This window comes from Pristiophorus japonicus (genome assembly GCF_044704955.1).
Source record: "Pristiophorus japonicus isolate sPriJap1 chromosome 24 unlocalized genomic scaffold, sPriJap1.hap1 SUPER_24_unloc_1, whole genome shotgun sequence".
Classification (NCBI taxonomy): Eukaryota; Metazoa; Chordata; class Chondrichthyes; family Pristiophoridae; genus Pristiophorus; species Pristiophorus japonicus.
The window spans coordinates 2,672,433-2,694,690 of record NW_027250648.1 but is presented as its reverse complement, the minus strand read 5'-3'; the positions used below and the strand labels follow the sequence as shown (position 1 = coordinate 2,694,690).

At 47.9% G+C, this 22,258-nt stretch overlaps 1 pseudogene; it reads left to right on the top strand.

Annotated features, from left to right (window-relative positions):
- The window catches only part of LOC139241180 (zinc finger protein 850-like), a 269,295-nt pseudogene that overhangs the window by 209,576 nt on the left and 37,461 nt on the right, over window positions 1-22,258 (top strand).

Here is a 22,258-nt window from a genome sequence, read left to right as displayed (position 1 = left end):
CTAAAGGGGCAAAGTGTGTTAGAAAGACAAGCCTGAAAGCTCTGTGACTCAATGTGAGGAGTATTCGGAATAAGGTGCACGAATTAACTGCGCAGATAGCAGTTAATGGGTATGATGTAATTGGCATCATGGAGACATGGCTCCAGGGTGACCAAGGCTGGGAACTCAACATCCAGGAGGGGTATTCAACATTTAGAAAGGATAGACAGAAAGGAAAAGGAGGCGGGGTGGCATTGCTGGTTAAAGAGGAAATTAATGCAATAAGAAAAAAGGACATTAGCTTGGATGATGTAGAATCGGTATGGGTGGAGCTGCTGAATACCAAGGGGCAGAAAACGCGAGTGGGAGTTGTGTACAGACCACCAAACAGTTGTAGCAAGGTTGGGGACAACATCAAACAAGAAATTAGGGATACATGCAATAAAGGTACAGCAGGGTGACTTTAATCTGCATATTGATTGGGCTAACCAAACTGGTAGCAATGCGGTGGAGGAGGATTTCCTGGAGTGTATTAGGGATGGTTTTCTAGACCAATATGTTGAGGAACCAACCAGGGAGCTAGCCATCCTAAACTAGGCGATGTGTAATGAGAAAGGACTAATTAGCAATCTTGTTGTGCGAGACCCCTTGGGGAAGAATGACCATAACATGGTAGAATTCTTTATTAGGATGGAGTTAATTCAGAAACGAGGGTCCTGAACTTCGATGGTTTGAGGCGTGAATTGGCTAGAATAGACTGGCAAATGATATTTAAAGGGTTGACGGTGGATAGGCAATGGCAAACATTTAAAGATCACATGGATGAACTTCAGCAATTGTACATCCCTGTCTGGAATAAAAATAAAACAGGGAAGGTGGTTCAAAGTGGCTAACAAGGGAAATTAAGGATAGTGTTAAATCCAAGGAAGAGGCATAGAAATTGGCCAGAAAAAGCAGCAAACCTGAGGACTGGGAGAAGTTTAGAATTCAGCAGAGGAGGACAAAGGGTTTAATTAAGAGGGGGAAAATAGAGTACGAGAAGAAGCTTGCCGGGAACATAAAAACTGATTGTAAAAGCTTCTACAGATATGTGAAGAGAAAAAGATTAGTGAAGACAAACGTAGGTCCCTTGCAGTCGGATTCAGGTGAATTTATAATGGGGAACAAAGAAATGGCAGACCAATTGAACAAATGCTTTGGTTCTGTCTTCATGAAGGAAGACACAAATAACCTTCCGGAAGTATTAGGGGACCGAGGGTCTAGTGAGGAGGAGGAACTGAAGGATATCCTTATTAGGCGGGAAATTGTATAAGGGAAATTGATGGGGTTGAAGGCCGATTACTCCCAGGGGCCTGACAGTCTGCATCCCAGAGTACTTAAGGAAGTGGCCCTAGAAATAGTGGATGCATTGGTGATCATTTTCCAACAGTCTATCGACTCGGGATCAGTTCCTATGGACTGGAGGGTAGCTAATGTAACTCCACTTTTTAAAAAGGGAGGGAGAGAGAAAATGGGTAATTATAGACCGGTTAGCCTGACATCAGTGGTGGGGAAAATGTTGGAATCAATTATTAAGGATGAAATAGCAGCGCATTTGGAAAGCAGTGACAGGATCGGTCCAAGTCAGCATGCATTTATGAAGGGGAAATCATGCTTGACAAATCTTCTGGAATTTTTTGAGGATGTAGCTAGTCGAGTGGACAAGGGAGAACCAGTAGATGTGGTGTATTTGGACTTTCAAAAGGCTTTTGACAAGGTTCCACACAAGAGATTGGTGTGCAAAATCAAAGCACATGGTACTGGGGGTAATATACTGAAGTGGATAGAGAACTGGTTGGCAGACAGGAAGCAGAGAGTCAGGATAAACGGGTCCTTTTCAGAATGGCAGGCAGTGACTAGTGGAGTGCCGCAGGGCTCAGTGCTGGGTCCCCAGCTCTTTACAATATACATCAATGATTTGGATGAAGGAATTGAGTGTAATATCTCCAAGTTTGCAGATGGCACTAAACTGGGTGGCGGTGTGAGCTGAGAGGGGGACGCTAAGTTTGCAGGGTGACTTAGACAGGTTAGGTGAGTGGGCAAATGCATGGCAGATGCAGTATAATGTGGATAAATGTGAGGTTATCCATTTTGGGGGCAAAAACGCGAAGACAGAATATTATCTGAATGGTGGCAGATTTGGAAAATGGGAGATGCAACGAGACCTGGGTGTCATGGTTCATCAGTCATTGAAAGTTGGCATGCAGGTGCAGCAGGCAGTGAAGAAGGTAAATGGTATGTTGGCCTTCATAGCTAGGGGATTTGAGTATAGAAGCAGGGAGGTCTTACTGCAGTTGTACAGGGCCTTGGTGAGGCCTCACCTGGAATATTGTGTTCAGTTTTGGTCTCCTAACCTGAGGAAGGACGTTCTTCCTATTGAGGGAGTGCAGCGAAGGTTCACCAGACTGTTTCCTGGGATGGCTGGACTGACATATGAGGAGAGACTGGATCAATTTATCTTTTATACATTGGACTTTAGAAGGATAGGAACATAGAAACATAGAAAATAGGTGCAGGAGCAGGCCATTCAGCCCTTCTAGCCTGCACCGCCATTCAATGAGTTCATGGCTGAACATGAAACTTCAGTACCCCCTTCCTGCTTTCACGCCATACCCCTTGATCCCCCGAGTAGTAAGGACTTCATCTAACTCCCTTTTGAATATATTTAGTGAATTGGCCTCAACTACTTTCTGTGGTATAGAATTCCACAGGTTCATCACTCTCTGGGTGAAGAAGTTTCTCCTTATCTCGGTCCTAAATGGCTTACCCCTTATCCTTAGACTGTGACCACTGGTTCTGGACTTCCCCAACATTGGGAACATTCTTCTTGCATCCAACCTGTCCAAACCCGTCAGAATTTTAAACGTTTCTATGAGGTCCCCTCTCACTCTTCTGAACTCCAGTGAATACAAGCCCAGTTGATCCAGTCTTTCTTGATAGGTCAGTCCCGCCATCCCGGAAATCAGTCTGGTGAATCTTCGCTGCACTCCCTCAATAGCAAGAATGTCCTTCCTCAAGTTAGGAGACCAAAACTGTACACAATACTCCAGGTGTGGCCTCACCAAGGCCCTGTACAACTGTAGCAACACCTCCCTGCCCCTGTACTCAAATCCCCTCGCTATGAAGGCCAACATGCCATTTGCTTTCTTAACCACCTGCTGTACCTGCATGCCAACCTTCAATGACTGATGTACCATGACACCCAGGTCTCGTTGCACCTTCCCTTTTCCTAATCTGTCACCATTCAGATAATAGTCTGTCTCTCTGTTTTTACCACCAAAGTGGATAACCTCACATTTATCCACATTATACTTCATCTGCCATGCATTTGCCCACTCACCTAACCTATCCAAGTCACTCTGCAGCCTCATAGCATCCTCCTCGCAGCTCACACTGCCACCCAACTTAGTGTCATCCGCAAATTTGGAGATACTACATTTAATCCCCTCGTCTAAATCATTAATGTACAATGTAAACAGCTGGGGCCCCAGCACAGAACCCTGCGGTACCCCACTAGTCACTGCCTGCCATTCCGAAAAGTACCCATTTACTCCTACTCTTTGCTTCCTGTCTGACAACCAGTTCTCAATCCACGTCAGCACACTACCCCCAATCCCATGTGCTTTAACTTTGCACATTAATCTCCTGTGTGGGACCTTGTCGAAAGCCTTCTGAAAGTCCAAATATACCACATCAACTGGTACTCCTTTGTCCACTTTATTGGAAACATCCTCAAAAAATTCCAGAAGATTTGTCAAGCATGATCTCCCTTTCACAAATCCATGCTGACTTGGATCTATCATGTCACCATTTTCCAAATGCGCTGCTATGACATCCTTAATAATTGATTCCATCATTTTACCCACTACTGAGGTCAGGCTGACCGGTCTATAATTCCCTGCTTTCTCTCTCCCTCCTTTTTTAAAAAGTGGGGTTACATTGGCTACCCTCCACTCCATAGGAACTGATCCAGAGTCAATGGAATGTTGGAAAATGACTGTCAATGCATCCGCTATTTCCTAGAAACATACAAGATTCTGACGGGACGGGACAGGTTAGATGCGGGTAGATTGTTCCCGATGTTGGGGAAGTCCAGAACCAGGGGACACAGTCTTAGGATAAGGGGTAAGCCATTTAGGACTGAGATGAGATGAAACTTCTTCACTCAAAGAGTCGTTAACCTGTGGAATTCTCTGCCGCAGAGAGTTGTTGATGCCAGTTCATTGCATATATTCAAGAGGATGTTTGATATGGGCATTACGGCTAAAGGGATCAAGGGGTATGGAGAGAAAGCAGGAAAAGGGTACTGAGGGAATGATCAGCCATGATCTTATCGAATGGTGGTGCAGGCTTGAAGGGCCGAATGGCCGACTCCTGCACCTATTTTCTATGTTTCTATGTTTCTAAAATGGAGCAGTGGGTAACAGGACATCAATTAGTCTCCTCCTGTCTTACAGAAATAAAGAACATAAGAAATAGCAGCAGGAGTAGGCCATTTGGCTCCTTGAGCCTGCTCCATCAATAAGATCATGGTTGATCATTCCCTCAGTCCCACAATCCAACTTGCTTGCACAATCACCATATCCCTCGATTTCCTGAATATACAAAAATCTAGCGATCTCTACCTTGAATATACTCAACAACTGAGCTTCCACAGCTCTCTAGGGTAGAGAATTCCAAGATTCATCGCCCTCTAAGTGAAAAAGTTTCTCCTCATCAGTCTTAAATAGCCGACCCCTTATTCTGAGACTGTGACCCCTGGTTCTAGACTCCCCAGTCAGGGGAAACATCCTCCCTGCATCTACCCTGTCAAGCCCTGTAAGAATTTTATATGTTTCAACAAGATCATTCTTCTACACTCTCGAGAATATAGGCCCAGTCTGGTCATAGGGCAACTCCACCCACCCCCCATATCACAAGAAGCAATTTGGTGAACCTTCATTGCACTCCCTCTATGGCAAATATATCCTTTCTTCGGTAAGCAGACCAAAACTGTACACAATACTCCAGCTGCGGTCTCACCAGAGCCCTATATAACTGCAGGTCGACATCTTTACTCTTATCCTCAAATCCTCTTGTAATAAAGGCCAAAGTACATTTGCTTTCTTAATTTCTTGCTGTACCTGCATGTTAACTTTCAGTGATTACCAATCTCTAATCATTTAAAAAATACTCAGCTTTTCTATTTTTCCTACCAAAGTGGATAACTTCACATTTCTCGACATTATATTCCAGTTGCCATGTTCTTACCCATTCAATTATAGACTGTCTATACCCTCTTGAAGTCTCTTTATATCCTCCCCACAACTTATATTCCCACCCAGCTTTGTGTCATCAGCAAACTTGGATATTCAGGTTGAACCTCCCTGGTCTGGCAACCTCCCTGGTGAGGGATCCTTCCCGGCGAGGGGTCGCGACCCCGCTGCGTCCTGGGGCTGGCTGCTCCTCCTCTCCCCGCCACCTCCGGTACTCCCTCCGAGACCGGGACAGCGCGCTGCGTCCTGGGGCTGGCCGCTTGTCCTCTGGCACACCCCTGTCCCTCCCAGTCGGGTTGGAGGAGCGCGGCAGCCGACCGAAGCCGAAGCTGGGCCCGAAATGCTGTGCAGTGGGTTACTGTACAGCACTTGCACAGAACGCGGCCGGATCATTGCGCAGCATTTCGGGCCCAGCTTCTGTGCCTCAGTTGGCCGTCACATGCCTGGCTCACTCTCCACTCCGATCCGACCGGGGAGGGGGCAGCGGCTGGCCCCAGGACACAGCGTTCCCCCCCCCCGGGACACAACATGCCCCCCCGGGACACAGGACACAGCGTGCCCCCACCCCCCCACACCCGGGACACAGGGTGCTCCCCCCACACCCCGGGACACAGGACACAGCGTGCCCCCCCCCGGGACACAGGACACAGCGTGCCCCCCCCCGGGACACAACATGCCCCCCCGGGACACAGGACACAGCGTGCCCCCACCCCCCCACACCCGGGACACAGGGTGCCCCCCCCACACCCCGGGACACAGGACACAGCGTGCCCCCCCCCCGGGACACAGGACACAGCGTGCCGCCCCCCCCCCGGGACACAGGACACAGCATGCCCCCCTCCACACCCAGGACACAGGGTGCCCCCCCCCCCCCCAGCCACTCCCAGGACACAACGTACCGCGCCCCCGGACACACAGAGAACAGCGTTCCCCCCCCCACCCCCTGGGGACACAGGACACAGTGTTCCCCCCCTCCCCCCCCGGGACACAGCGTGTGCAACAGCTGCACGGCATCTCGTGTCAACTGGACTCTGACCTGGATTCTGTGAATGGAGCAGAAACCTGTCCGGAAACTTTGCTGACAATGTGATTTTTAAATCTGGGGTCTGAGTAATCTCCCGTGGCCCAGAAAATCCTCTGGTCTGGCACCGGTCAGGCTCCGAGAGTGTCGGACTGGAGAGGTTCATCCTGTATTACATTTGGTCCCTTCATCCCAATCATTGATATAGATTGCGAATAGCTGAGGCCCAAGCACCGATCCTTGTGGTACCCCACTAGTTACAGCCTGCCAACCCGAAAATGACCTGTTTATTCCTATCCTCTGTTTTCTCTCCGTTAACCAATCCTCAATCCATGCTAGTATTTTACCTCCCATCCCATTTTGTTCAATAACCTCTTGTGTGGCACCTTATCAAATGCCTTCAGAAAATCCAAACACACCCCATCCACTGGTTCTCCCTTATCTATTCTGCTAGTTACAACCTCAAAAAAAACAGATTTGTCAAACATGATTTCCCTTTCATAAATCCACGTTGACTGCCCAATCTTATTATTGTCTAAATGCCCTGTCACCACATCCTTAATAATAGATTGCAGAGCAGGTCTCCAGTCGTCCTGGTTCAACCCTTGCCACTGGATAAAGGCCGTGTGGTGGCTGATGTGCAACGGTCACCACACATTAAAAACATCCATACACAGGCATCTTTCAGCCCCTCAATTGGAGTTCAGGACTGGAACATCGGATCCTTCATTGAAACATCTGTGAACTCTTGTGGAAGCAAGTCATCCTCGTTCGAGGGACCGCCTATGATAATGATGAATAAATTCCAGCATTTCCCCTGCTACTGATGTCAGGCTAACTGGTCTGTAGTTCCCCATTTTCTCTCTCCCTCCTTTCTTAAATAGAATCATCGAAGTTTGCAGCATGGAAGGAGGCCATTTCGGCCCATCGTGTCCGCGCCGGCCAACAAGAGGCTATCCAGCCTAATCTCACTTTCCAGCTCTAGGTCTGTAACCCTGCAGGATACGGCACTTCAAGTGCACATCCAAGTACTTTTTAAATGTGGTGAGGGTTTCTGCCTCTACCACCCTTTCAGGCAGTGAGTTCCAGATCCCTACAACCCTCTGCATGAAGAAATTTCCCCTCAAATCCCCTCGAAACCTTCTACCATTTACTTTAAATTTATGCCCCCTGGTTGTTGACCCCTCTGCTAAGGGAAATAGGCCCTTTCTATCCACTATATCTAGGCCCCTCATAATTTTATACACCTCAATGAGTTCTCCCCTCAGCCTCTCTGTTCCAAGGAAAACAAATCCAGCCTATCTAATCTGTCCTCATAGCAAAAATTCTCCTCTCCCAGCAACATCCTCGTAAATCTCCTCTGTACTCTCTCCTCTGTACTTGTCTGCAATCACGTCCTTCCTAAATGCAGTGACCAGAACTGCACGCAGTACTTCAGCTATGTTTTATACTAACTAGTGTTTTATACAGTTCAAGCATAACCCCCCTGCTCTTATACTCTATGCCTTGGCTAATAAAGGCGAGCATTCCGTATGCCTTCTTAACCACCTTATCTACCTGGCCGGCTACCTTCAGGGATCTGTGGACATGTAGACACAATTACTGCAAATTTGGTTTGCCCAGTCTATATGTAGATTAATGATTTATACTCTGCCCTACTTTACAATTACTATTTGGGGGGCCTGATAAACAACTCCCACCCATGTTTTCTGCCTCTTGCTGTTTCTTAGCTCCACACAAATTGATCCTATTTCTTGATTTTCTGATCTGAGATCCTTTCTCTCTCCTGTCTTTAACCCATCCTTTATTATAAGGACTACCCCCTCCTCCTTTTCCATTTTGCCTATCTCTTCTAAACGTTAAGTATTCTGGAATATTCCCAACCACATCCCCTTAATGGCTATTAGATCAAAACTATTACATTTATCTATGCAGCGGTTCAAAGAGACGGCTCACCACCATCTTCTCAAGGGCAATTAGGGATGGGCAATAAATGCCGGCCTTGCCAACAAATTAAAAAAAAACATTTTGTTGTGAATGCTTTGTGCACAGATATAGTGCCTTTAGATTTAACTTATTTCCATTCTGCCCTGATGTCACCTTAGTCATTGAAGAATTATTACCTTTGTTAATTTCTCTGTCCCTTCCTGACCCACTCTGCTTATTTTTACCCAAAACTCTGCTCTAGAGACTTGACATTTCTCTTGCTGCTTTTAAATTTACTCTTTCCTGAAACCTCCCACCCCGCCCCTTCATTAGTTTAAAGTCCTGGCTACTGCCCTAGTTATCCGGTTCGCCAGGACACTGGAGCCCATCCCAACGGAACAGTTCCCTCTTTCCCTAGAACTGGTGCCAGTGTCCCATGAACTGAAACCCCTTCCTCCCACACCACTCTTTGAGCCACGCATTTAAACCTCTATTATGTTTGTCTCTATGTCAATTTGCTTGTGGCTCTGGCAACAATGCAGAGATTATTACCTTTGAGGTTCTGCTTCTTAATTTGGATCCTCGCTCCTCAAACATCATCTGCAGAACTCATTGGGGAAACTAAAACTAGGGAGCACAGTCTCAGAATAAGGGACTGCCCATTTAAAACTGAGATGAGGAGGAATTTCTTCGCTCAGAGGGTTGTAAATCTGTGGAATTCTTTGCCCCAGAGAGCTGTGGCGGCTGGGTCACTGAATATGTTTAAGGTGGAGACAGACAGATTTTTGAGCGATAAGGGAATAAAGGGTTATGGGGAGCGGGCAGGGAAGTGGAGCTGAGTCCATGATCAGATCAGCCATGATCTTATCAAATGGAGAAGCAAGCTCGAGGGGCCAAATGGTCTACTTCTGCTCCTGCTCCTAGTTCTTATTAACCCAATTCCTGGTTCTACCCACATCATTGGTTCCTACGTGACAACTGGATCCTCCCCCTCCCATTTCAAGTTATTCCCCAGACACGAGGAGATATCCTGAACCCTGGCACCAGGCAGGAAACACAACGGTGCTGTGGTTAGTTTGCACAACCTCCCTGCACTTTACCTCATGCATACAGGCAGCAAGTACTTCATACCTGTTGGACAATGTCAAGGGCTCAGGCTCCCCCAACACTACACCTTGGGTCCCCATACCTGCCTCCTGTCCCTGACCATTGACCAAACTCTCCGCCTCCCTGATGCCCCGCAATGTCTGCACCTCGTTCTCCAGCTCAACAACTCTGAGCCGAAGTTCCTCAAGCTGCAGACACTTACAACAGACGTGGGCGCTCGGGATCGCCATGCTCTCCACAAACTCCCACATGCTGCAGTTACAGCAAACCACCTGCCCTACCATGTCTATCTAACCTTCTTTCTTCAACAACTCTTGGACATCAATGGCTCTTCGGAACCTTCTTCCCCATCTCTTCCCTCTGATCCCATCCCTTCTTCCAATCACCATCCTCTCTGACTTTCCCCTCTCTGACCCTGAACGATCAGTCCTCAACAAAGCCCTGAGCTTCATCTTACGCCCCTATCTCAATGAATTTTGAGCTCGCTACAATTCTGAGCTCCTTTTCCGCCACCTTCTTCAGCCAAGAGTCTTCACCTCACACAGACCCTTTCTCCCGTTTACAGAATTCTCGCTCTACTCTGGCCTCTTGCCCTCTCTAGATCTCTTCATTGCAAACTGCCGATGGGACATCGGCCATCTCACTGCTCCTCTCACTCCCTCCAACCTCCCTCCCTCTGAACTTGCAGCACTCCACTCTCTCAGATCCAACCCCTACATTGTCATTAAACCTGCTGACAAAGTGGTGCTGTTGTTGTTTGGAGAACCGACCTCTACCCTGCAGAGGCTGATCGTCACTCTCTGACACCTCCCCCCGGACTATGACCCCACCACCGAATATCAAGCCATCATTTCCCAGAACGTCACTGACCTCATCTCCTCTGGAGATCTTCCATCCAGTCACCAATCTCATAAATCCCCAACCCCGCACAGCCCACTTCTACCTCCTTCCCAAGATCCACAAGCAAAACTGCCCTGGTAGACCCATCGTTTCAGCCTGTTCTTGCCCCACAAAACTTATTTCTTCCTGTCTTGATTCTATTTTTTCTCCCCTTGTCCAATCTCTTCCCACCTACATCCGTGACTTTTCCGAGGCCTTCCGCCACTTTAACAGTTTCCTGGCCCCAACCATTTCCTTTTCACTTTGGATGTCCAATCTCTCTATACTTCCATCCACGCCAGGATGGCCTGAGGGCGCTCTGTTTTTTTCTCGAGCAGAGGCCCAACCAGTCCCATCCACCTCCACCCTCCTCCTCCTCCGCCCGGCTGAACTTGTTCTCACATTGAACAACTCCACTCACTTCCTCCAAATTAAAGGTGTTGCTATGGGAACCTATATGGGTCCTAGCTATGCCTGCCTTTTCAATAGGGATACGTGGAACATTCTTTGTTCCAGTCCTACTCGGGTCCCCTCCCTCACCCCTTTTCCCGGTACATTGATGACTGTATCGGTGCCGTCTCCTGCTCTCGCCCTGAACTAGAAAATATCATTCACTTTGCATCCAATTTCCACCCTTCCCTCACTTTCACATGGTCCATCTCCGACTCTTCCCTTCCCTTCCTCAACTTCTGTGTCTCCATTTCTGAGGATAGACTATTGACAAACATTCACTATAAGCCCACTGACTCCCACAGCTACCTGGACTACACTTCCTCCCACCCCACATCCTGTAAGGACTCCATTCCATTCTTCCAGTTTCTCCGTCTCTGTCGCATCTGTTCTGACAATGCCATCTTCCACACTAGTGTCTCTGAAATGTCTTTCTTTTTCCTCATCTGAGGATTCCCCTCCGCCATGATTAACATGACCCTCGACAGTGTACATTCTATTTCCCACACTTCTGTTCTCACCCCTTCCCCTCCCTCTCAGAGTCACGATAGGGTTCTCCTTGTCCTCACCTTTCACCCCACCAGCCTCCACGTTCAATGGATCAGCCTCCGCCATTTCCACCACCTCCAGCGTGATCCCACGACCAATCACATCTTCCCCTCCCAGCATTCCAAAGGGACCGCCCCCTCCGTGATACCCTGGTCCATTCCGCAGTCACCCCCAGCAACCCCTTCCCTTCCCACGGCACCTTCCCGTGCAAGCGCAGGAGATGCAACACCTGCCCTTTTATCTCCTCCCTTCCCACTGTCCAGGGCCCCAAATACTCCTTCCAGATGAAACAGCGATTTACTTGTACTTCTTTCGATTTAGTATACTGTATTCGCTGCTCATGATGTGGTCTCTATATTGGGGAGACCAAATGCAGATTGGGTGAGCACTTTGCGGAACACCTCCATTCAGTCCGCAAGTGTGACCCTGAACTTCTGGTCGCCTATCACTTTAATTCTCCACTCCCACTCTGACCTCTCCATCCTCGGTCTCCTACACTGTTCCAACGAAGCTCAACGCAAGCTCGAGGAACAGCACCTCATCTTTCGTTTCGGCACTTTACAGCCATCTGGCCTCAACATCGAGTTCAACAATTTCAGACAATAATCTCTGCCCATATTTTGTACCCTTTCCTCCATTTTTTTTTACAAACTTCTGCAGGTTTCCCATGGCAGCTGGTAATTATTCAGGCATTCACACCCTATCTAGACTCATAGAAACATAGAAACATAGAAAATAGGTGCAGGAGTAGGCCCTTCGGCCCTTCTAGCCTGCACCGCCATTCAATGAGTTCATGGCTGAACATGCAACTTCAGTACCCTATTCCTGCTTTCTTGCCATACCCCTTGATCCCCTTAGTAGTAAGGACTTCATCTAACTCCTTTTTGAATATATTTAGTGAATTGGCCTCAACAAATTTCTGTGGTAGAGAATTCCAGAGGTTCGCCACTCTCTGGGTGAAGAAGTTTCTCCTCATCTCGGTCTTAAGTGACTGTGACCCCTAGTTCTGGACTTCCCCAAAATTGTGTACATTCTTCCTGCATCTAACCTGTCTAAACCCATCAGAATTTTAAACGTTTCTATAAGGTCCCCTCTCATTCTTCTGAACTCCAGTGAATACAAGCCCAGTTGATTCAGTCTTTCTTGATAGGTCAGTCCCGCCATCCCGAGAATCAGTCTGGTGAACTTTCGCTGCACTCCCTCAATAATAAGAATGTCCTTCCTCAGGTTAGGAGACCAAAACTGTACACAGTACTCCAGGTATGGCCTCACCAAGGCCCTGTACAACTGTAGTAACACCTCCCTGCCCCTGTACTCAAATCCCCTCGCTATGAAGGCCAACATGCCATTTGCTTTCTTAACCGCATGCTGTACCTGCATGCCAACCTTCAATGACTGATGTACCATGACACCCAGGTCTCGTTGCACCTCCCCTTTTCCTAATCTGTCACCATTCAGATAATAGTCTGTCTCTCTGTTTTTACCACCAAAGTGGACAACCTCACATTTATCCACATTATACTTCATCTGCCATGCATTTGCCCATTCACCTAACCTATCCAAGTCGCTCTGCAGCCTCATAGCATCCTCCTCGCAGCTCACACTGCCACGCAACTTAGTGTCATCCGCAAATTTGGAGATACAACATTTAATCCCCTCGTCTAAATCATTAATATACAGTGTAAACAGCTGGGGCCCCAGCACAGAACCTTGCGGTACCCCACTAGTCACCGCCTGCCATTCTGAAAAGTACCCATTTACTCCTACTCTTTGCTTCCTGTCTGACAACCATTTCTCAATTCATGTCAGCACACTACCCCCAATCCCATGTGCTTTAACTTTGCACATTAATCTCTTGTGTGGAACCTTGTCGAAAGCCTTCTGAAAGTCCAAATATACCACATCAAATGGTTCTCCCTTGTCCACTCTACTGGAAACATCCTCAAAAAATTCCAGAAGATTTGTCAAGCATGATTTCCCTTTCACAAATCAATGCTGACTTGGACCTATCATGTCACCTCTTTCCAAATGCGCTGCTATGACATCCTTAATAATTGATTCCATCATCTTACCCACTACCGATGTCAGGCTGACCAGTGTATAATTCCCTGTTTTCTCACTCCCTCCTTTTTTAAAAAGTGGGGTTACATTGGCTACCCTCCACTCCATAGGAACTGATCCAGAGTCAATGGAATGTTGGAAAATGACTGTCAATGCATCCGCTATTTCCAAGGCCACCTCCTTAAGTACTCTGGGATGCAGTCCATCAGGCCCTGGAGATTTATCGGCCCTCAATCCCATCAATTTCCCCAACACAATTTCCCGACTAATTAAGGATTTCCCTCAGTTCCTCCTCCTTACTAGACCCTCTGACCCTTCTTATATCCAGAATATTATTAGTGTCCCCCTTAGTGAATACCGAACCAAAGTACTTGTTCAATTGGTCTGCCATTTCTTTGTTCCCCATTATGACTTCCCCTGATTCTGACTGCAGGGGACCTACATTTGTCTTTACTAACCTTTTTCTCTTTACATATCTATAGAAACTTTTGCAATCCGTCTTAATGTCCCCTGCAAGCTTCCTCTCGTACTCTATTTTCCCTGCCCTAACCAAACCCTTCGTCCTCCTCTGCTGAGTTCTAAATTTCTCCCAGTCTCTGGGTTCGCTGCTATTTCTGGCCAATTTGTATGCCACTTCCTTGGCTTTAATACTATCCCTGATTTCCCTTGATAGACACGGTTGAGCCACCTTCCCTTTTTTATTTTTATGCCAGACAGGAATGTACAATTGTTGTAGTTCATCCATGCGGTCTCTAAATGTCTGCCATTGCCCATCCACAGTCAACCCCTCAAGTATCATTCGCCAATTAATCCTAGCCAATTCACGCCTCATACCTTCAAAGTTACCCTTCTTTAAGTTCTGGACCATGGTCTCTGAATTAACTGTTTCATTCTCCATCCTAATGCAGAATTCCACCATATTATGGTCACTCTTCCCCAAGGGGCCTCGCACAACGAGATTGCTAATTAATCCTCTCTCATTACACAACACCCAGTCTAAGATGGCCTCTCCCCGAGTTGGTTCCTCGACATATTGGTCCAGAAAACCATCCCTTATGCACTCCAGGAAATCCTCTTCCACCGTCTTGCTTCCAGTTTGGTTAGCCCAATCTATGTGCATATTAGTCACCCATTATAACTGCTGCACCCTTATTGCATGCACCCATAATTTCCTGTTTGATGCCCTCCCCAACATCACTACTACTGTTTGGAGGTCTGTACACAACTCCCACTAACGTTTTTTGCCCTTTGGTGTTCTGCAGCTCTACCCATATAGATTCCACATCATCCAAGCTAATGTCATTCCTAATTATTGTATTAATCTCCTCTTTAACCAGCAATGCTACCCCACCGCCTTTTCCTTTTATTCTATCCTTCCTGAATGTTGAATACCCCTGGATGTTGAGTTCCCAGCCCTGATCATCCTGGAGCCATGTCTCCGTAATCCCAATCACATCATATTTGTTAACATCTATTTGCACAGTTAATTCATCCAGCTTATTACGGATACTCCTTGCATTAAGACACAAAGCCGTCAGGCTTGTTTTTTTAACACCCTTTGTCCTTTTAGAATTTTGTTGTACAGTGGCCCTTTTTGTTCTTTGTCTTGCGTTTCTCTGCCCTCCACTTTTTTTCATCTCCTTTCTGTTTTTTGCTTTTATCTCCTTTTTGTTTCCCTCTGTCTCTCTCCATTGGTTCCCATCCCCCTGCCATATTAGTTTAACTCCTCCTCAACAGTACTAGCAAACAATCCCCCTCGGACATTGGTTCCGGTCCTGCCCAGGTGTAGACTGTCCGGTTTGTACTGGTCCCACCTTCCTCAGAACCGGTTCCAATGCCCCAGGAATTTGAATCCCTCCCTGCTGCACCACTGCTCAAGCCACGTATTCATCTGTGCTATCCTGTGATTCCTTCTCTGACTAGCACGTGGTACTGGCAGCAATCCTGAGATTACTACTTTTGAAGTCCTACTTTTTAATTTACCTCCTAGCTCCTTAAATTCGTTTCGTAGGACCTCATCCCTTTTTTTGACCTATGTCGTTGGTACCAATGTGCACCATGACAACTGGCTGTTCTCCCTCCCTTTTTAGAATGTCCTGCACCCGCTCCGAGACATCCTTGACCCTTGCACCAGGGAGGCAACATACTATCTTGGAGTCTTGGTTGCTGCTGCAGAAACGCCTATCTATTCCCCTGACAATTGAATCCCCTATCACTATCGCTCTCCCACTCTTTTTCCTGCCCTCCTGTGTAACAGAGCCAGCCACGGTGCCATGAAAGTCAAAACTCATCTTTTGTTTCCTAACTTGTACCATTACTATATCAGTTTGGCCCCTCATCGCTTTTCTCTCTTAAATCTCTTCTGCCTCCCACCCGATCACAGATATTCCCTTTTGTTCTTTCCTCCCCTCCCCCTTTCAGGGCCCCGGCACTTCCTTACATTGTTACATTTGAAACTTTTGCCAGTTCTGACGAAGGGTCACAGACCCAAAACGTTGGCTCTGCTTCTCTCCACAGATGATGCCTGAGATTTTCAGCTTTTTCTGTTTTTATTTGATTAGTTAATTCATTATTTTTTATTATTTTAGTTTTATTACTTAATTATTTTATCTAGTTTAGTTACTAATTAAATCAAGTAGTTATCAATTAGATTGTTTGTCCAACATACAGTACTGGATGAGCAGAAATTTTCTGCCAATATTGGGAAGACCGATCATATCCACTGACTCCATCCCTCTCCCTAACATCAATCTGAGAGTGAAAAGACTGTTTGCAACCTAGGTGTCATATTTGACCCTGAAATGAGTTGAGCCACATATTCACTGCGTAACTAAAACTGCCTTTTCCACCTCCGTAACATTCCCGCTTCAGCCCCTGCCTCAGCTCTTCTGCTGCTGAAACCCTCATCCATGCTTTTGTTACCTCTAGACTTGACTACTCCAACTCACTCCTGGCCTCACACATTCTACACTATCTAAATTTGAGGTCATCCAAAACTCGACGCCCCATGCCCTAACTCGCACCAAGTCACAATCACCCATCACCTACATTGGCTCCCGGTTAAACAACACCTCGATTTCAAAATTCTCACCCTGTTTAGAAATCACTCTTTTTCAGCCTCACAACCTGACGAGACATCTGCGCTCCTCAAATTCTTCCCTCTTGAACATCCCTCATTATAATCGCTCAACCAGCGGTGGCCGTGCCCTCAGCTGCCTGGGCCCCAAGCTCGGGAACTCCCTCCCTAAACCCCTCCCTCTCTTTCCTCCTTTAAGACGCTCCTTAAAACCTGCCTCTTTAAACAAGCTTTTGGTCACCTGCCTTAATTGCTCCTTTTGTGTCTGGGTGTTAAATGTATGTGTTGTGTCTGTAACGCTGCTGTGAAGCCCTTGGGACATGTTGCTCCGTTAAAGGCGCTATATAAATACAAGTTGTGATTCCAGCAATGGACAGTTTGTCAGCCCGCGGAGGGGCAAAGCCTGTCCGACTCACCAACCAATCAGCATCCTGCAGCGCCGTGACATCACTGTCCCCAGCAGATCTTGCCCCAAGATGGCGGCCGTTGCCGGGGGCCTGTCACCGGGAGAAAGCCCCGCGGCTGCCCCCCGGGGGCCCGGCTCGGGGCAAACGCCGGAGCTGCAGGTTCTTGTTCGGGGCCTGAGGCCTACCCCGGGTGTTTAGAAAGCCTCCCCGCCGGTTCCAGGGCTCCCCTGCGCCCCGCCGCTGCTTCCTCCTCCACCCCCGCTCCGGAATTTTCTCTCCGCCTCCGGCCATTGGGCGGCGCACGCTCGAGGGACACGTGACAGGAGCTTCCGACCAATGGGAAGCGAGATCGCGGGAACAGTGGGCGGGCTGCCGAGGGTGACATGCGCTGGAAGGTGTTGACGTCATGAAAAGTGCTGATGTCAATGCAACTCAGTTCTCCTGAGTGAGGGAGGCTGGGGGTCAAGGTTGATGACACTGTGCTAATCCTTGACCTCCCTTGCTCCCCAGTGCAGACCAGGAGAGGTTGTATATTCCAGCTGCTCACTGTGGGGTTTGTCAGCTGACCCCAGTCTAGGCTGCAGTTGGGGAGACTGCAGTTAACCTCAGTGCCCTGGGCTCCTGCTGCTGATCACTGTCCACTCACCCCAGCAGCAAAGGCCAAGTCTGCAAAGGGGCATTTTTTGGACTTTCAGAGGAATTTCAGAGAGTATTATAAGACAAAAACTTGACACCAATCCACATAATCAGATTATGTGGACAGGTGACAGACAAAGGTTTTAAGGAGCGTCTTAAAATGGAGGAATGATAGGCGGAGCGGTTTAGGGAACGAGTTTTAGAGCTTAGAACCTAAGCAACAGAAGGTTGAGCGATTATCATCAGGGGTACTCAAGACGGCAGAATTAGAGGAGCGCAGATATCTCATGGGTTGTGAGGCTGGGGAAGATTACAGAGATAGGGAGGGGCGAGGCCATGGAGGGATCTGAAAACAAGGTTTAGAATTTTGAAATCGAGGCATTGCTTAATCAGGAGGACAACAGCGAGCACAACAGTTTGAAAGATTAAACAGCATTACAAAATTTATAAAACATTCATCCATTCCACAGTCACGGTGCCCCAGTGATCTGCAGGGCCCTGCACTACAGAACAGTGTGAAATCGCTGGTGTCTCAGCAGGTTATTGGAGCTTTTCTAGTTCTTCCCACAGTCAGAACATTTAAAAGGTCTCTCGTCAGTGTGAGCTTGCTGGTGTCTCAGCAGGGTGGCTAGCAGAGTGAATCGTTTTGAACACCGGGAGCAGATGAAGGGCCTAACCACAGCATGATAGGTTCCTGTGTCTGCTAAAGCTCTTCCCTCAGTCAGAACACTTACAGGAACTCTCAGCAGTGTGAACCCGCTGGTGTGCTCGCAGGTTGAACGAATCACTGAAAACCTTCCCAGGCACGCAGCAGCTGAACGGTCTTTCTCTGGTGTGACTCCAGCTGTCAGAAGCTTTTAAAGCCCTTCCCACAGTCAGAACATCGCGACGGCCACTCGCCAGTGTGATCAAGCTGATGCGCCCGCAGGTTGGGTGAATGCACAAATCTCTCCCGCACACAGGGCAGGTAAATGGTCTCTCCCCAGTGTGAACTCGCTGGTGCTTCAGCAGGTGGGACATATGAATGAATCCCTTCCTGCACACGGAGCAGGCGAACGGCCTCGTAACCTCATGACCCGGCACATCCCTCACTCTACCATTACTGTCAAGCCAGGGGACCAACCCTGGTTCAATGAGGAGTGTAGAAGTGCATGCCAGGAGCAGCACCAGGCAGAGCTAATAATGAGGTGCCATCCTGGTGAAGCTACAACACAGGACTATATGCATGTTAAACAGTGGAAGCAGCATGCTATAGAAAGAGCTAAGCACAAGAAAATAGAACATAAGAATTAGGAGCAGGAATAGAAGGACAACGACTAAAAATGGCTAAAAGGAAAATAAAGTAACCATGGAAACAGTCTGAGCAGTTCCGCAGCAACATGAATGGCCAAATGGGAAGCGATGTGCTTTTAAACCTCACACACTATTTATCTACAAAGTACATCTAATTATCAACAGCAAGCTGCAATAAAAATATCACTTATTGGAATATGATTGTTTGAGTAAATAAGAGTTTAGTTAATGAACTACCTGCATTTATTTTACAAATATAGTATTTTCTTACTTTAAACAAACCCTTTGAAGTTTCCTTTTGCTTTTTACTCTGTGTTGGGTGTTTTTAATCTTTCGGTCCCTGCCCACAACCAGTGCATTCTCAGCTGAGAGAAAAGGTGGCCCACTTGCTCCCAGATCTCTGACTGTGACCCGTGGTGTCTCACCCTCCACATTTACTGCCTTGTGGGACATGCTCATTTTCTGTCGACCCCCTCCTCCTTCCCGACAGTCCAGTAGAGATTGCGGACTTGCTGTGTGAGGGACAAGGGGCACAACCCCACATCCCACCATTCTGTGCTGCCATTTGTTGAACTGGCAGCTGTGCCAGTGTCCGTTAATTATTTATTACATTTTTCAGGTTTGTGAAGCAGAAAGTGTCCACAAAGAGCTACTTGTGCCAAATACTCGAGCCGCTCTGCCAAACAGGCACATAGACATTCAGTACAATAAATAATCAATTGATTGATCATTTCATTCATTTAGTGACGGAAGATTTTACTATTTTGCACCACATTTTGTGTATTTAAGATAGTATCTGGCTTTATGTTTATAAATTATAGCACTTTGTTCTCACCAATGTGCGTGGTCCTTTAAATCTGCTGTACAGTGTCTCTTCCAGTGGCGGGACCTCGCGATTGGTGCGTGACCGTGCAGCCGCCCACCTTAGGGGGAACATTGGTGGGCGGCCCTCAACAGCTCAGCAAAACTTGATAAGTGGCCCTCCAGCCCAAATAATTGCTCACCCCTGCCCGAAACAATCTTTAGTAGTCTTCTGCCTCCTGACATAGCTGGAAAATCTTTTGCAAGGATTACCATAATTGAGCACTCTATTCTTTTCTAAAAATCTCTTAGCTTCTCCAATGGCTGCTTTTGTCTCCCACAGTTGGGGATGATATTTCGCTCTATTCTTCTGTAAACTGAATTCATCTTGATCTGAACTGGGTTCAATGTGAAACAGTTCAGGGAATCAGGCATCATTTACTCCTGGGCCTACGCTGGACAGTCAAACCCCAGACGGTGGTTACAGCACAGATGGAGGCCATTCGGCCCATCAAGTCTGTGCTGATTCTTTGAAAGAGCCTTCAGCTAGTCCCACTCCCCTGTAGCCCTGAAAATCTTTTTATTTCAGGTACTTATTGAACTCCTTTCTGAAAGCCATGATTGTGCCTGCCTCCACCACCCTTTCAGGCGGTGCATTCCAGATCCTAACCAGTAAGGATTCCTCTGGTACTGCACCATATATTTGTCAGGATACGGAAACCCAGCTTTCTTACAGTCCACTTCTGGAGGTCCCACTCCCTGAGCTTACAACCTTCAGCAGGGCCAGCGGAGTTCCACAGCGGAATGAACATGGTTCAGTCCTGGATGTGATTAACAGCAGCAATAACAGCAGAATCCAAACCCTGGAGTTGCTTGTGAACTCGCTGGTGTCTCAGCAGGCTGAATGAGCGAGTGAATCCCTTCCCACACATGGAGCAGGTGAATGGCCACACCCAGTGTGAGTGCACTGGTGTGCCAGCAGTTCCTTTTTGCTTTTAAAGCTCTTCTCACAGTCAGAACATTTAAAAGGTCTCACATTGGTGTGAACAAGTTGATGTTCAGTGAGGCTGGATGAACAGGCAAATTTCTTCTCACACACGGAGAAGGTAAATGGCCACTCCCCAGTGTGAACATGCTGGTGTTTCAGCAGATCCTTTTTGTTTTTAAAGCTCTTCTCAGTCAGAACATTTAAAAGGTCTCACATTGGTGTGAACAGGTTGGTGTCTCAGTCTGTGCGTTGAAGAAATGAATCCTGACACACCACGGAGCAGCTGAACGGCTTCTCCCCAGTGTGATTGTATCGATGAGTTTCCAGCTCAGACAGGTAACTGAATTCCTTCCCAGTCCCCACTTTGACTGCGTTTGTGTTTCGCTAGGCCAGAGGATCGGCTGAATCCTCGTCCACACACACAACACGGGTACGGTTTCTCCCCGCTGTCAACACTGCTTTTTGCTTCCATGTTATATTTGATGAAATTCAGGTCCCGATGAATAGACTGACCGATCTTGATGTGATGCTGGAGTTAAATTTACAGTCTACAAATCCGCCCCATCGAATAACCTGTAAAATGAATATAAAGCAGGTAAAAGGGAGTGAGAGAGAGAACCCAGAAAAACACAAAGGCTGGTTGTAAAACTGAGTTTAATGAATGGGGGAATTTGTGGGGCAGGCTGTAGAAAAAAAGTCACCATGAAAGCTGCCGGATTGTCACTAAAATCCAAACTGCCGCACTAATGTTCTTCAGCGATATGGGGATCGGGCGGGAAAGTCAAGTTGAGCTCGAAGATCAGCCATGGTCTCACTGACTGGCGGAGCAGGCGCAAAGGGCCATATGGCCGACTCCTGCTACTAATTCTTATGGAAGGGAACCTGCCACCCAACCTGTCCCGTGACTTTTACCACCTAGAAGGAAAAGGGCAGCAGGCGCATGGGAACACCATCATCTGCAAGTTCCCCTCCAAATCACACACCATCCTGACTTGGTCATATATCGCCGTTCCTTCATCATCACTGGGTCAAAATCCTGGAACTCCCTCCCTGTGGGAGTGCCTCCACCACACGGACTGTAGCAGTTCAAGTAGGCGGCTCACCACCACCTTCTCCAGTGTAATTAAGGACAGACAATAAATGCTGGCCTTGTCAGCGACGGCCACATCCCGGAACAAATAAAAAATCTGTAAATGTTAAATGGATTAAAAGTTCCGACAGAAATACTTGTTCCTACAACAAACTTACATTGTGTGTACAGAGTGTGTTTAACAATCTGATCTCCGCCAGAGCCCACCTCCCCAGACAGCCCCACATGGGCAATTGTTGGTCCCACTGGGCCCAGAGCCCACCTCCCCAGACAGCCCCACATGGGCAATTGTTGGTCCCACTGGGCCCAGAGCCCACCTCCCCAGACAGCCCCACATGGGCAATTGTTGGTCCCACTGGGCCCAGAGCCCACCTCCCCAGACAGCCCCACATGGGCAATTGTTGGTCCCACTGGGCCCAGAGCCCACCTCACCGGACAGCCCCACATGGGCAATTGTTGGTCCCACTGGGCCCAGAAGTACTGGGGGGGAAACCCAGCAGCTTCTCCTCCATCCCCACTGCCGCTCAAATTGCTGCAACACACAGAGCCCCACAGGAAGCCAGGAAGCCCGGGAGCGCCTCCCCCCCGCACCCAGCGCCCACCCTGGGACAGAGCGGCCGTTGCCGGGGGCCTGTCACCGGGAGAAAGCCCCGCAGCTGCCCCCCGGAGGCCCCGCTCGGGGAAAGGCCGGAGCCGCAGGT